At 40.9% G+C, this 17,076-nt stretch overlaps 1 protein-coding gene across 1 annotated transcript in view; it reads left to right on the top strand.

Annotated features, from left to right (window-relative positions):
* The first annotated feature begins 11 nt into the window (after positions 1-11).
* The window catches only part of SLC31A1 (solute carrier family 31 (copper transporter), member 1), a 33,770-nt gene continuing 16,705 nt past the window's right edge, over positions 12-17,076 (top strand). The window contains exon 1 of the mRNA XM_004677421.2: positions 12-135. The gene's annotated coding sequence lies outside the window, so the exon portion shown is untranslated. The remainder of the gene's footprint in view (positions 136-17,076) is intronic.

Genomic DNA, 17,076 nt, shown 5'->3' with positions numbered 1-17,076 from the left:
GAAGCGCCTGGCCTAGGTGGCGGTGGTGGACACGTCAAGCAGGGCAGAAGTGGAGGGGGCTCCGGAGAGTCTTGTGGGGGTGACGGAGTAAGGTTCTGAGAGGCAGGCGCCGGGGGCCGGACTCGAGCTAAGAAGGTAAGGTCTCTCTCCCGCCCCCTCTCGCGACCCTGACGTGGGCGTCGTCCTTCCCCCTCTGGGACGTGGACCCTTCGCGCTGCTCGTCTCGGCGCTGCTGGTCTTTACGCGGCGTCAGGAGAAAGGGCCTGGGAATGGCATTCGGGTGACTTGAGCGTTCCGCTCGTCCACTCCAGTGACACACCTGGAGTGACCTTGGGGCGGGCTGCGTGGTGGCTCCGATTCCCGTCGACAAAACGGTCCCAAAGCCCCTACCGCTCATTTGCTCATTTATGTGTATTTTTTTTATTCTACGGGGCATTGGTTTAGTGTTTGTATGCGTCGACTTTTAGATCTCCGAGGTCCCAGATCCAGTCCCAGTCTCCTTGGAAGTCCCAGCATTCACAGAAATGAAGGAACTCAGCACTTGAGTTGTTTACTCCAAAGTCACATTGAGTAAAGGAAGGATGGGGACTGGAGTCTTTGATTCAGGACTGAGTGAGCAGCTGATGGGTGAAGGGTTGATGGCTTCCTTCGGGCCATGTGCTCCTACAGTGTGGTTATACCTACACCGGCATACACTGTGAGAGTAATCCTCTCTCCAGGGTCCATCTGTGCAGGTGAGGTGCCGGAGAGCTGGGACATTCTAGTGGGTGATGGAAATGAGGAAAATCCCCAGGTTCAGCCTGGTCCTGGGTTTTGCTTAGGCTTCCTGCCACAGACCTAAGTCAATATCAGTTGCTACCTACTGCCCTGCTTCCAGTGTCCACTGTTCTGTATTTTACATAAGTATTTCTTTGGTAACCTGGTATAATTCTTGGTAAAGTTTCCAAGTAGGTCTGGCTTAGCCTGGGTATGGATAAGCAGATAACACCCTATTCTTTCCATAGGTCTCACTGGAGTTCTTTCCCTAAGGATTTCTCTGTTTGTTACAAGTGTCCCTTACCTGAATGTTTTAATCTGCTAGCTTGAAATTGAAGTGATTGATGGCTCCTTCTGAGATTTGCATACCTCTTGGCACTTCTATCTATCGCCATTCTATTGAGGGGTAAGGGTGTCCTGAACAAATTCCACAGATTGGTTTATGGACCCTCCTCCAGATCAGAGATCCAAGACACCAAGGATTACAAATCCCATAATGTCATCACCCACAAAGAGAGGATTGCTGGGAACTGAGAGTGGATTTAAGCAGCAAGGTTTGCTATATAACCAGACATGTGGGCCTTAGGGGTCCTTGGTTTTTTGCTGGCTTTCAGAGTATTATTAGGGTTCCAGCTGAGCAGAAGTGGTAGGATGCTTTCACCAGTTTCTCTTTCTCCCTGAGTTATTATTCATTTCTTCATTTCCCCTTTTGTAAATAAAACCTTTATTAATCTTTCTGTGCGTGCCTTCACTTGAGTCTTACGGGTGCTGGTGAGGACCCACAGTCAGCCCAACCCATTTGACACTGAGGTTGGCCTCTTGTTTGTATCCTTTGACTACATTGTAATCCCCCTCAAGGGTAGGGACTGTTTTAATTCACCTTGATATCTCCTGTGTCAACGGTAACTATGCCTTCTTGCTCAATGAATTCTTATTCTTAGTTATATTGAGTAGTGAAATATGTGCTTCTTCCTTAATTTCTTAATTTTCTTACAGCTATGGCTCTTAGCTTTTGTAGGTAGCTGCCAGGAAGGTTAAAGTACTATATTAGCTGTGAACTATATGGGTTGCTTAGTGTCTCTGTTAATTGAAGATGATTTTAGAGAGGGGTAAAGGGGAATCAATAGCTACAAAAGCTATTTTTTGTTAGCAAAGTTTTCCTCTGTTAAACTGAAGGATAGACCTTTTGTGTGTTTCCTGCATTTATTTTATGGATTAAGATGATTAAAGCCATGATGCTGACAGTGTTAAATGATGCAACTGGAATCTAAGCCCCAGAACAGGAACCTATTGCAGTAGCTCTGTTTAGAGTGTGAATTTGGCTACCTCTCATTCCAACTCTTCCCCATACTAGTCTTGTCACTCCATCGCTGAAACCCGTGAGTGGTGTTTTAAAAAGATGCTAGGAGATCATTTGAACACTTATCTTGTATTCTTGAATGGGGATGAGATAAGAAGGATTCCTAAAATCTGGACCAGCCCTGTTGGTAATTAGGACACCATAAATCTGCATACCAAGATCACCATTAGGGGACCACAACTGCTCCTTCTGACTAGTGACTTGAGGAAGGGGAGATGGTAAATGTAATCCTCATAGTCTTATTTCAGGCCTTAAACTTGCAGCTTGGATCTATCTAAAAAGCTACTCTCTTCCTGAATTAGAATATTGACCTGGGAATCAGGAAAACAATTCCCACCAGGGGCCTACTGACTTGCTCTTACCTTGGGCCAAGGCTCCCTAAATTCTTTGAAAGGATTGGATTATACCCCAGCATTTCCATGTACTGCTGGGACTGTAAAACTCTGAGGCAAACCCTGATTTCAAGTTTAAGTATTTTTCATTGTTTTGCTTAAGTACGTGGCTTTTAGATGTAATTATAAATGTTTGACTTCCTGAAGATTAACCAGATGAGTGGGAATCCAAGTGGAAGTGGGAAAGTAAGGTTCCAGGTTGAGGAGGTGGCTTTGGCAAAAGCACAAAGGCAGGAAAGAGGGCACAGAGATTTTACATGGGTTTACCTCTTATCTGATGCAATTAGCGCCAGGAGTTTAACTGAAAAAGTAAGTTAACACAGATATTAAACTCACGCAAACTTGAACACTTTTAAAACTTCCTTTTTCTAAATTTTGTTATGATAAACTTGCTTTTTAGCATGTCATAAATTTCAGGTGTACACACCTTCATAATTCAACATCTGTATACACTATAACTTGATCACCAAAAATCTCGTTTCCATTCATCACGATACAATCTATTTCCTTTACATATTATACTGTGCCTGCTCCCCCCACCCCTCCTCTGCTGGTTACCACCAGTCTGGTCTGTGTGTCTGATTGGAAATCTTGCTATTTGCAACAGCATGGAAATGAGTCAGATAAAGACAAATACAGTATGATTTCATGCGCATGTGAAATATAAAGAAACATGACAGACATTTTATTTAACTTAAAACATGGGCATCCTTTTGTCATTCTTTCAACATAAGCCTTTTCTTGGAGTGTGGGGTCTCAGGAATCTGCAAACCATAGCATAAGGGTCAAATCTTGTCCTAGTCGTTTGTCAGCTTTTGGAACATAGCCACACTTATTTGTTACATATTGTCTATGACTGCTTTCACCTGACAAGGCATTGTTGAGTAGTTGTATAATCTGTGTGACTCCTCTTTATCTAGTTTTTCCAAAGATTTCAGCTTGGTTTTCAAAGAAACAAAGACTGGAGAAGCTGCATCGTGTAATAGTTATATTCTTAAGTTGTGGAGCCAAATTGCTTTACCATTTATTGTTGTACAAGCCTTGGCAAGTTGCTCAGTTTCTTCCTTTGTAAAATAGAGACAATAATATATCCTGTTCCTAAGGTTCTTGTGAAGCTTATATGAGTTAATTCATGTGAAGTACTTGGAACAGTGGCTAGCAGGAATAAGTGCCAGTGTTAGCTGCTGCTGTTGTTTCTCTTGTCATTTATGCTTCAGTTCTTTAATATTTGACACAGCTATATATTTACTGACATAACACAACTGACAAGCACAGCTGACTCCCTGTTAAACACCCATCTTCACTGAGAGGGAGAGCAAAGTGTTGCCCCCCTCATTGGACAGTAGGCTAGCTAGTATATTGCCAGATAAATTGGTTAAGAGAGTTCTGTAGGATAGTGTGCTAACAATATATATGCATAGGGAAGTTTTGGATTAAAACTGAAAAGGAGACCCGGGCCATTTTTATCTAATACCTTTAAAAGGTCAGGTTTGTTAGGAAAAGGAAAAAAGTGAGGCACCTTCATAGTAACAAAAAGGCAGGAAAAAGGGAATTTTTTACTCTAAATGACATAATTAATGTAAAAGCAAAATGTTCAGATGGCTTAGGCGTAGGTGAATTAAGAAGTAAATTTCTTTCCTGATCCTATGCCTTGTAAGCCAATTCATTGTTCTAATAGTCTTTCACACGTGGAATGGTGAGGACTGAATGAAGTAAGGTATGGTAAGCACTCCTTGTGGCAGATATTTACTGTCAAAAACCTCAATCCAGGGCCTCTCCCTGGTGGTGCAGCTGGTTAAAGTACAGCACTATGAAACTATCACAACCACTGCAGCGTAAGTTTGATCTCCAGCCAGGCGGGTGACCCACATGGCGCAGCAGACCTCTCCTGACCGACCCACTGCTCTCCTCAGCAGTGTATTTCAGTACATCTGCCTGTTCTGCTCCTCACTGTCTCTGGTGAACCCTCTCACCCTCCACACTTCTGGCATGTTGGCATGTACCCCAACTCTGTATGCATAGATAAATCTTTAAAAAAAAAACTCAATCCAGTTTTTCTTTGAATTAGTCTCAATTTTGATTTAAGAAAAATGAAAGCGCTAGACTGAATGTGAATAAAATTAAATGACTGCTGTGAAGGTAACAATTTAAACCATACTCTTAAAAGTCTCTGATCCTTAAGACTGTTCCTCCTTGCCTTGTTCCAGCTTGACTCGATTGCTGATTTCGCTTTGTGCCTTCCTCATCAGGGAAGTGCTGCAAAAGGGAAGATAATTATGATTGGAAAAGCTAGTGTTGACAGTGACAAGATGGCCTCAACTAATGTAAGATGTCAGATGAGTCAGTGACCAGGCAGTACCCAGGTAACTCCACCATTTAGAGTTGGTGAACCTGGCACCAGATTGAGGAAGAGGGAGAGAGGCGAGAGAGCAGGTTGCTGATGTCTGCACTTTCACGACTTCTGTGCACAGCTCTTGACATAATAACACCATAAAAAATCAGAAGTTTTTCTATAGCTTGTGGCCAAGTGTAAGAACTCATCTAAAGTCTGATGCTTAATACTTTTAAAATGAGCATTTCATGCCAAAAGAAAGCTTATAGTGGGAGCTGGAAAGGAAATGCTTTTGAAGTTACATAGCTTTGAGTTCTATCATTTCATGATTTAGGTAACATCCCCAAGCAGAGGAGGGGCCCATCCGTAGGAATGCAAAGCCCTGCAGAGAAGGAAAGGGTTGAGAAGGGTCCACCCTAACCTCTTTTCCTTTACACAAAGGCTCTAGGCTTTTGTATACAACCTGCTTTTGTAGGCTGAGGACATTATGCAATACAGCATAATGAGATGGAAACGTGCGTTGCAAAAGTAAATATAAGAAAATGGAGAAGGTTTGCAGGGAACATGTTAAGGAAAGCAAACCTCTGGCAGCCAGTGAGATGTTAGAGAGGACCGTTTTTAGACAGGCTATGCCTTTCTGTAAATGTGTAATAGGGGTATTTAGAACTATGTCAAGGTTGATAGAATTTTGAAGCAGTTTAAAGAACCTATGACGTAGTCATTCAGTTTATTAAAGAAAAGGCAAAGGAATGCACCTGCTCACTGTGCACCTGTAGCTCCCACCTTTTCCTACCTTCTCGGGCTTTTCATCAGCTCCTAGACAGCCCTGTGTATAATATACGTCTTAGTGCAGTTCATACTGGGTTTTAGTTACTTGTATGTATTCCCGTGCTACCAGGCTGAGCATAGGGGTTCATAGTACCCTTACTCAGTAACTACACACTGAAAGTATTAAATGAATGAATGAATGAATGAAGAGACTGAGTTTCTCAAGGTCACAGTGATAATAAGCCCCAAGGACTGGATCCAGAGCTCTGGTCTTCTGATTCCTGAACCCAGTACTTTCACCACATCAACTTTTCTCATTTTCATTTACATTTTCGTGCATTTTTATTAAGACATCTGTTATTGAGGGAGTGAAAAAGGAAGTTAGATTTACTTTCTATTAAAATCGTTTTCACTCTTCTTCACAAGCAAGCTAACAGTGTTGTGTTATAGAGGAGTGAATCTTATGTAACAAAAACTAAAGGAAAGTTTAAATAAGGAGGACCATTGCCTTTGATTATAACAAGAAGACAGTTAAAACAATGCTTAGGCAATATCTATGAGTCTGACTAAATAGTATTCTTTAAATCAAACTTTAAAAGGCTGTGTACTTTCTGTGACATAAAAGTGAGCTCTGTGTGTGACCTGGATATCTTTCAGAGATCAGTTTTGTCATCTAATGATGGTGAAACTAGCTAACTAGTTTGATTAATATTTCAAACTTACTATACCTTGGAATTAGGAAGAATATTGATATATTTTATTTGGCCCTCAACTCTGATATTGGCAGGATATTTTTATATCCATTTTGTAAACAAAAACTATAACACGTGTTTGGCGTGGGTGGTCTGCTGACTGTCACAGCGCTAACATAGCTAACTTGGGTTTCAGCCGTAGCCACTGGTGTCTGGCCTAGTGCTTCCTCTACTCTGTCACGCTGTGTATAAGATGCTCTGAGATCATACTGGAGCGCTTATGTGTAGCACAGTGGAGATGTAGCGTGACTATAAGAGGCTCCTCTGAGAGGACTCAGAAAGGGTTCATCTCGTGATGACTTTGTTCTGGGATGGCTTAGCCAGCAACAAGGATATCAGAGAAGTCAAATAGGGAGAGCATTCCCCACTGGACTTAGGCCCTTCCTATCATTGCATAACTCCAAGGCCTTTTCAGTTTGTTTGTTGGACATATCAAATTTGAGTTGTCCTATTTGGAGCAAGCAAATAAGAGCTTTTTAAAGGATTTTGCAAAGAATGTAGTTGTACACTTGATCTTTTTTGTACAGAAAGGTGAGAGTGGGCAAGAGAAACAGGAGCTTCTGTGTTGTTTGCCAAGAAAACAGGTATGTAAAGCTGAGGAGCCCTCCCAACTAGCTGCTTCCCAGCAAACTGAAGAAATAGGAGGGCTGGGGAACATACTTAACTTGTGTTATAGAAACCTTATCTGAAAAGAGGATGTGGTGCCTACAGTTCACTAAAGAGTATATTAGCATAAAAATTGAATAATATAAGTCTCAGTTTCCCCATTGATAAAATCCAGGAGTTAGGCTTGATGATTTGTTTTTAAATAAGAAGTTAACAGTTCATAATTCAAAAGGTACCCAAGGGTAATTATTGAAAAAATGTTCCAGCTTCTCTTTCTCAGTGACCATTTTCCCTCTTAGGGATCAGTGTTAGCACCATCTTGTGCTTCCCACACAGTGATACTATAGATGTTTACATAGAATAGATATATACTTTTTCCCCATAAAAAATGAATGCATACAGGAACTGAGGTATAGGTCAAATATGGGGTGGGGGGGCGGGTAGTGAGAGGATTCACCAGAGACAGGGTCGGGAGCAGAACAGGTGGATCTACTGAAATACAATGCTGAGGGGAGCAGGGGCAAGACGAGAGCCACAGGTGTGGGTTAGCTCCCAGGCTAGTACTGGAACTCAGGCCATAGTGGCTGGCCATAGCTTGATATCACTGAGACTTTAATCTCTGAGCCACCAGGGAGGCCCCCACTTAAAATTTTTTACAAATGATAGCATAAATGCCTAGTCTAGTTCTTTCATTCTGTCTATAAAACACGTTTTGACATGAACCATACTAAAACACATAGTGTACTATGTTAATCTCATTTTATAATATGCCTTGGCGTATATAAAGAACTTTCTCATACTTATTTATGACTACAAAATATGCCAACTTGTGAAAATATGATAATGTAATCAGTGCCCTATCACTGGACATTTAGATTTAGTTTCAATATTTTTTTGTTACAGTCATGCAACAAATAACTGTATATAATATTTCACGGGTGCATCAGTTTATCTATAGGATTGATATTTTGAAGTAGAATTGCTGACTTGAGTAGCAAACCAACAATTAAAGATACTTCTAGCTCTGATAACCTGTGAGGTTCCCATTGCCGTTCTTTATACTGCAATTAAAAAATTGGAACCTTATTTATTTAGCTCTACACAACCAATCACTGCAGGTAGGCGTACTGGTAGGACTACGCAACTCAAAGGCCTATTTCTTTTTTCCTTACAAGTGTTACTTGATGTGTCTGAAAGCATAAAAATCAAAGTGAGCAAGTATTAAAAGATTCTAAGTGAATATAGTTGAAGAGATCACTTGATGCGTGTTGACTTTTCAGATTTTAAACTAAAGAAACGTGTGTATAGGCCATGGTTTAAGCACTCAACGCCTGTATGGGATGGCTGTGATAAACTCTAACCAGACACATGGAGTCCTGTGTCTCCATAATTCTAGTCATAGATGAATAGGCCTGACGTGCAGCTCCTCCAGGGAGGCCCCATCTTTCCAAATAGAAGCTTCTCCAGTGCCACAGGTCTGGGGAAAATTATTGCTGGGTGGCTCAAGCTAGATGCCTCTTTTGCCTTCTTTCTGCCTGTTATTTGGCCAACTTGTAAAAGACCCACAAACTTTCTGGGAGCTAACCATGAGAAGAGTTTCCTTTGCTGCGGTTTCAGAAATACCACAAGGTGCATGGTGCTGTGTTATAGCTTAAAATCATGGGGTAAATTACAACCCCTTTGTTCCTATCAAGAAGCTAGAATATAAAAAAGAAAACATGGGCAAAAACGCTGTAATGTTTATGACCAGTTCAGGATGGTGTTTTGAGCACATCTCTTCTGCTTCCCAAATCCTGATGAGATAACTATACAAAAATAAAAATAAGAAAAGTGTGATACTGTGATTTATAATAAGATATTTAGTTTTCATTCCACTTCTGGCACAGAACTCCTAAACGCCTCTGGATTTTGAAAGTGATAAAACAGGCAAGGAGTCTTGTTTTGTTAATGGGGGTGGCTTTTAGAGAGCTCCTAGAAAGGTATGGGGATGTTGTCTGTGAAACCAGGCTCCTGATTAGCCCTCCCACACACACACGCACACTCACCTCCAGAAAAGGGAAGGGAGCTTCTGTCAGCAGTGAAGGCCAGTGTTGTAAACTCCACAAAAACTGGAAAGAGGAGCGTCAAGAGCTTCAGAGCTCCAGGTTGGGGACCCAGGGGCCTCCAGGGGCTGCCTCCTCACCATGGCGCCTCTGTTCAGGATTTTGCCCGTATTTCTGCAGGCTATTAATTCCTATTCTTTGTAATCAATCCTTAATCTAGTGAATAAACGGGTCCCCCAAATTCTGTAAGCCACTCTTGCAAATTTGTAGAACCCATGGAGAAGAGTTCATGGGAACCTCCAGTTTGTGTCAGTCTGCTCAGTAAATGTTTCAGCTGCACTGTCACGAGGGGAGTGCTATTGTCGCCCCTATTTTAGAGGAAACTAACTTAACTCTTGTGGCCATGATGTTGTACCATAGTGAACTCCTCGGAGTCATCCTGAAGAGTCCTACCAGGTCCTTTTAGAGTTGAGAAACAGAGATTAGGTAATTTGCCCAAGGGCCCACAACCAGTAGGGACAGTATTACCAGTTAATGAGCATAGCTCTCTGTAGCACCATGCAAAAAAAAAAAAACTGACTAGGGTGAGTTGGGCCGAAAGCCTTTCCTGCCCTCAGCTTCCTCCTGGTGCTTTTTTGTTTGGGTGGGCGACTCAGACTCTCACAGTGAACTCCAAATCTCAAAAAAGGCAGAGTTCATGGTGACAGATGGGCCCTGGATTTCTTACCTGAGATTCTATATTAGTTTCATTAATTATTTGGGAACTACATTCAACAATTTCTTCACATAGGGGGGTTTTGGTGTTATGTTTTTTTTTTTAAGTCAGCAAAACAGCACTCTTCCTAGTAGCTCATTTTCACAGTAATCTGAAATAATAAAACTACAGAAAATATGATATTTTCCCTTCATCTATTGATAGAACTCAGAGATTCTGTCATGGTGGGTAAAAAAAAAAAAAAAAACTCTCAAATCCCAGAGACCAGTCATGTGATATTAATGACCCTTTGTTCCTTGGATTATCAGGTACTGGTATGTGCAAATTTTAAGCGAGACTCCTCCCAGAACCTGGGAGCTCTTTCTGCTTCAGCATGGTCATCTCAAAAGAGAGGATCCTGTATGGTTGGTAGAGTGGAAAGTGTTAGAAAGGGTTATGAACAGTGTGTTCTAAAGGTGTTTGACCAGTGTTAGGCCACTGAGGTGTAAGATTGTCTAGAGCTTATCAACTAATAGAGTTCCATATAAGAAAGACAAATAGCCATCTGTTTCTCATTGAAACAGTGTTATACAATTGTAAACTTTTCTAATTGACATGACTGAAAAGTGAGTTATTTTGTCTTTTCACTAAGTAAACTGACCATGAAGATTAACTTGACAATGGAAAAACCTAGCTAAAAAGTTTCCTGATTCTAGTCTAATGTTCTCAAATTGTAAAAGGTGAAGGTTAAGTGTTCTCCATCCCATGTGTTGCCTGAGAATTATCCAGAAGACTGTTAAATTTCTCCAGAAGATGGCTATATCAGTTGGAAGTGATGACAACATTCAGCGTTGAAAGTTTATACAAAGGCATGATAATTGGGGGATTTGTATTTTAAAGTAGAATAAGTGGTGACATTTCTTCTTAAGTTTCTGGGGCTCTCCCTGGTGGCACAGTGGGTTAAAGCACCGCATTATGAAGCCACTGCAGCACAAGGTCTATTCCCAGCCAGGGAGCTGACCCACATGGCATGGCAGACGTCTCCTGGCCCGCCCACTGCTCCCCTCAGCAGTGTATTTCACTATATCTGCCTGTTCTGTTTCCTGCTCTGTCTCTGGTGAATCCTCTCACCACCACCCCCACCTCTGGCCTGTACCCCAGTTCTGTAAGCATAAATAAATGAATCTTTTTTAAAAAATTGCTTCTGACCCTAAAAATAGTAATAGATATAACAATTACGAGAGAAAGAATAGTAGAATGGCATTTGGAGCTTTAGTAAATTTCAATAGAAAACTGAAATGAGCTGGAATATCTCACCTAACTTAATGCTACATACAGATAGAACCAAGAATACTGCAGGTAACAATTCTAACACAAATTGTGTGTTAGCATAGTCTAAAACATTGTAAGCCACAACTACTTGGGAGTAGGTAACTACTAGATTTAGTTCCTCCTGGACAACTTGATGTGCATAGACTTTCTAGACTTGACAGGGCACTTGTGTAACTTGACATTGGGCAACCCAGAACACATGGATGCCTACGCAATAGAAATAGGTCTACAATTCTTTCTAAGCCTCCCTCAAAAATACAACTGTTTCCTTATCTCAGTCTTTCTGGGCTGTTCCTGGAAGAAAAAATAGCAAAGTTTGTGTTGAGACAGGGTCACAAGTTAGATAAAAATAGTATGAAACAAGTAGTAGACACAGCTCTGGACTTGAGGTCAGAATCTGGTCTTCAATTGCAGGCCACTGCTAGACTGACTGGCACACGATCGATCGTAGTCTTCAGTTGACCTTCTCAGGGACTGACCCCAATCATGGGTTGTTGGGGGGCAGAACAGGCAGGGTGTTAAGGTGGGAGCTGCGTCGGTGAGCAGAGATTCCTAAAAAGGGGGGGAAAGGGGAGCGGGCGCAAGTAAGAAAGGGGAATCGGAGTTGGGTCAAGTCTTCCTGTTCTGCTGTTAGCAGAAGTTTATACATTTCATACAAGCAATGAGATAACATTAGCATATGAGTTGGGCTGAGATCACAATCATCTTTTTTCTGTGAATGGTTTGGGATCATATTGACCTTCAGCTGAGATTATAACATTCTTAATAAAATTAAGATAGGTACATGAATTCATAAAATAAAGGCTAACATTATTTATCACAGTGATGATTGGCTAAAATAAAGTCTCTTTAAACCTTAAATGCTACTTAATGACCTTCATTGTCATTGAGATCTTAGAGGGTAAAGTCAAGGACTAGGTGGAGGCTGGATGGAGATTTGGAGGATAAGGGAAGGTCTCTACAAGGGTGGAGTAATTCTCTTGTAAATCACAAGATACAGTAAAGTTCCTAAAAACTGAATAGACTTAAATGAAGATCCTTATTTAAAGACTAAACAATAGAAAACTTAAGTAGTGCTTTAAAAACTGAATAGAAGACTTATGTGAGGTAGTAGAGAGATGAGATTTGGGTTCTTGTGAGGCAGTAAAAGAACTCTGATCATCATTTTTAATGTGTTCTAGTACTGCCTTGTCTTACAACATTGATTTTGTTATAATTGCTTTTATTAATCAGCCAGTTGTAATATTTTTTATTTCAAGAGGAATTTCCCATCCTGGGGCAGCACTTGCTTGTCTGGGCCAGGCAGCACCTTATGAGGCTAAGGCAATCCAGTTGTAAACTAAAGGTTGCTCAGAATATTTTGATACTACGATTATACAAAAAAGGGAGGTCATAACATAAGTTAGTGCGGAAATTCTGATTTTTTCATATCTTTTCCTTTTCTACCCGGAAATTGTCAGTCGATAGAAATTGCATAGTTTGTGTCACTTTCTGTATCTTGATTTTTCACTCTGCAGAATGAACAGTCACTCTTGTTTAGTACAGATTTGTTCTCAAAGTACAATTAGGTCTGGAAATATATTGCACTGTTGTGGCTCAGCAGAAAAAGTGTACCTGAAAGCATGCCATAAAAGAAAACGTAGTTATTCTTGGACCTAGGCTTACAATCACTCAATCATAAAATATTTATTGAATACACACCTAGGAGGTGTACTAGACTGCACGTAGCCTCAGTCTAACCCTTAGAGTTCATTCTGTAAACAAGATATGAGTAGTTTTCTTTAATTTCCTTACTTAAAGATTTATTTATTTGTGCATACAAGAGCTGGGATGCAGGCCAGAGATGTGGGGAGGCAGTGAGAGGATCCAACAGAGAGAGAGTAGGGAGCAGAATAGGCAGATCTACTGAATAGGCTGCTGAGAGTAGCAGCCAGGCGAGGCAGGAGAGGTCTGCTGTGCCATGTGGGTCAGCTCCCTGGCTGGGGGCCAAATTGATGCTGCAGTGGCTGGCTATAGCTTCATAGTGCTCAGGCTTAACTCCTCACACCACAAGGGAGGCCCTCAACCTCCTTAATTTAGCACCATCCTCATCTTCATATTCATTCACCAAGTGCTAATAATGCTATTACATATGTTTAAGTAACAAATACAAGAAATTCCCTCTATTTCCATTTATTATCTTATTTGAATCATGAGGAAGTTATCTTCATGTAGCCCTAAGTTTCAGATGAGATGCTATAACTCAGAGATCAAAAGTAATTCTCAAAGACTAGGGCAATCTTGCCCACAGGGGGCTTCAGCAAGTCTGGAGGCATTTGTCAAATTTGCCAAAGTCACAATTGGGATATTGTTACTGGCATTTAGTGAGTAAAGGCTAGAGACACCATTAAACCTCCTACAGTACAGAAGACAACTCATATAACAAAAAATTATTCAGCTCCAAATGTAGTAATGCCAAGGTTGAGAAATTCTGACAAAGGGCTTTTACTGGAAAAAACAAGATATTAGGGATGGATGCACCAGGGGCCCGGCCTTGGATTCAGTCTTGTGTGATTTCCACTGTCCCTAAAACAGGGCATTAAAAACTATCACCACTGAAGACTCCCATCGACAGTCCAGGTTGTGCTGTCAAGTGAAAAGCTCTGTGCCCTACTTGCCGTGTGCCCTGTCCTTGTCCAGGGGGGAGCTGAATCTACTTTCATCTTATTTTTACTTATTGGTCAGCTTTCAAGTTGCACCAAAAGCTACTTTTTGACACAAAAGCTATTGAAACCTGGACACAACCCCATTAGCAACCTTTGCACACAGCACCTGCTGCCAACCTCAAGTCCACATGGACCTTTGTTAAGAATGTCACCAGTACACTCGCTCTGGAAATTAGCAGAGGCAGCATTTGAACAGTGACTCCAAACTTCCAGACTTACAATAGTCCATAGATTTAGATCTCGCCTAAAATGTATGGCATGTTGCTGTCAAAATTCTTAGAATAAGGAATAACCTTTTCTCACTAGCTATAGGTAGAATGTTCTTCAGTTTTGTCCCTCAAGTCATTTTATAACCCAAAATTAGAAGGTCCCTCCTAATCCTTGTAAAATTTTAATAGAAGCCTTTCTGGATTCTGGCAAATTAAAGGATTATAGCCCATGGCTATGTGAGGATTTTTTTTTCCTGTGAAATCCTTACAAAAAACTTGAGCAGTAAATATTGCTAGGGAAGAACAAACAAGTTTTTCCACACAACAAAGTACTCTCCTAAAATACAAATCTGATTGTATCATTCCTCTGATTATTAACTCTAAATAGCTTATGGTTGCCTTTGGGGGAAAAATTTTTAGTCTTTAATCTTCCTAAAATGACTTGTTTGGTATTCTTTACCAAATCCCTTCTGCTCCTCTCTGTTCTCTCCTCAGTATGTCATATTCATACTGACCTTGAATATTCTTGATTGTTTTCTTTGCAACTATACACCGATGTCTATTTATTTGTTTATATATTTAGTGAGGGTTTATTCTACAGTAATTGCCCAAAAATGTTAGAAATTTATCTTTTTGTACCTGACTCCTTTTAAGTGGATCTTGAAATCTAGATGAGTTTTGTAAGAGTTAAATACTTTTTTAATAAATAAGCACTTGTTGAGAGTTCTCCAAAGTGTAATAAGGCAGTAGAGGTTAAAACCTTACTTGCTCTTATGGAGTTTGCTATATATAAATGGGGTCTCTTGTCTTACATTTTTTTTTTTAAAGATTTATTTATTTGTGCAAATAGAACTGGGGTACAGACCAGAGGTCAGGGGTGGCGAGAGGCTTCACCAGAGACAGAGTGGGGAGCAGAACAGGCAGAACGACGAAGTACACTGCTGAGGGGAGCAGCGGGTGGGTCAGGAGAGGTCTGCCACGCCATGTGGTCACCTCCGGGGGCAGGCGGGAATCGAACTCATGCGGAAGTGGCTTTAGCTTGTTAGTGCTGTGCTTTAACCCACTGCGCCACCAGGGAGGGCCACTTGTCTTATATTTTAAAAACTGTAAATTGAAATTTATTTGAGAAAACTAACAGAAATTTAGGAAAGATATTTCTGTCAATTCGAGAAACACCTTATTGAATTAGTGGCCTATTTGACTAAACCTTTTAAAGAATGATCCAGCTTATAAAGTGAAAGAGCAAGGACCATGCTTTTAACTTTACCCTAATTCTGACACATTTTGAGCACATGATAAATGTTGAATAAATATTGTCAGGGATTTGTACATATTCAGAAACAGAAAAAATGAAGTACAGGGAATGGTACAAGCCAAAAAGAAATATGTAAATCCAAGAAAATGTTGGGAGTGACCAAAGATTTACTGACAAGGACTGAATTAGGGCAGTAAAGAATTGAGCCTTGCATCCAAGCTTGATAAAGTGGTAATAAACTGACCTTGAGATCCTGGATGGGACTAGCTGAAGGTGATAAGGAACTGGGCCTCACAATCAAGGACACAGCGATGAGTCACCCCTTTGGAATCTTGAGTTTAGAATCTATATAAGAGACCCTTCCCCCTTACTGGGTGGGCAGTAGCTACGGACCCCACTCTAGGGGCTCTGTCTCAGCTGCTGTCCGGGAGCAATAAACTCTGCTTGCTCAGCCTTTCTGCCTCCTGCCGTCCTTTTTTGCGGCCAGTCACAGAAGTTGGGATAAAATAGAGAAGTGAGCAGATGGGTTTCAGTGGAAGATGATGTGGATGTGAAGAGGATTGGATTGAGATAGACTAGAGTAAATTTGTGACAGACAAAATGCCAGAAAGTCAGCATAAAGTAAGTATCAATAGCAAGTCTTCCTGTTCTGCTCTTAGCGAAGTTTATTTTATACATTAGGAGCAAACAATGGGATGATATCAGCACATGATCTAGGCTGAGAGATTACAATCATCTTTTTTTAAAAAGATTTATTTGTGCATACAGAACTGGGGTGCAAACCAGAGGCTCAGGGGCGGTGAGAGGCTTCACCAAAGACAGAGTGGGGAACAGAACTGGCAGATTGACAAAACACACTGCTGAGGAGAGCGGCCAGTGGGTCAGAAGTCTGCCACGCCACGTGGTCATCTCCGGGGCAGGCAGGAATCAAACTCATGCGGAAGCAGCTTTAGATTCTCAGTGCTGTGCTTTAACCCACTGCACCACCAGGGAGGGCCTACAATCTTTTTTTCTGAGAACAGTTTAGGGTCATATTGCCCTTTAGCTGAGATATAGCATTCATTATCTTAAAATCAATCTATTAAAGTTAAGATAGGTACATACATTCATAAAATTTAAGGCTGACATTGTTATATTTACCACAGTGTTGATTGGCTAAAATAAAGTCCCTTTAAACCTTAAATGCTACTTAATGATCTTCATTCTCATCGAGACATCTTAGAGGGTAAAGTCAAGTCCAGGACTAGGGTGGAGGCCGGGCTGGAGATGTGAAGGGGGATAAGGTGAGGTCGCAGGCCAAGAAGTTGTGAAAGAGGGTAAAATAAAAGTCAAAGACTAGAGTGGAGGAGTTTTCTGGGAGATAAATAGATTCCTCATTTATCTAAGGGAGATAGTAAGATTCCTCATTTAAAGACTGAGCAATAAAAGCTGAAGTAAGAGTAGAGTGATAAGATTTGGGTTCTTGTCTGGGCAGTAAAAGAATTTTATTTTTTAGCATGTTCTAGTACTGCCTTGTCTTACAGTATTGATTTTGTTATAATTGCTTTTATGATCAGTCAGTTGTAACATTATTTTTTGCTTTCTAGAGGATTTTCTGCCTTGGGTAGTGCTTGCTCACCTGAGCCAGGCAGCGCCTTATGAGGCTAATCTGGTTGTAAGCTGATGGTTGCTTAGAAAATTTTGATTACCAAACAGGGAGGTCATAACATAGTTAGCGTAGAAATTCTGATTTTTCAGAGCACTTCCGTCTCTATCCAGAATATGTCAGTCGATAGAGTTTGCATAGCTTGTGTCATAAAGTAAGATGCAAATTGGAGCAAGTACAAGGCAAATAGTTAAGGTGTGTAAGTGTTTCTTTAGCTTGGAATACTGG

Source organism: Condylura cristata, unplaced genomic scaffold (genome assembly GCF_000260355.1).
Source record: "Condylura cristata isolate star-nosed mole 26May11 unplaced genomic scaffold, ConCri1.0 scaffold00006, whole genome shotgun sequence".
Classification (NCBI taxonomy): Eukaryota; Metazoa; Chordata; class Mammalia; order Eulipotyphla; family Talpidae; genus Condylura; species Condylura cristata.
The sequence above is the reverse complement of the archived record's forward strand: the minus strand, read 5'-3'. Positions and strand labels throughout refer to the sequence as shown.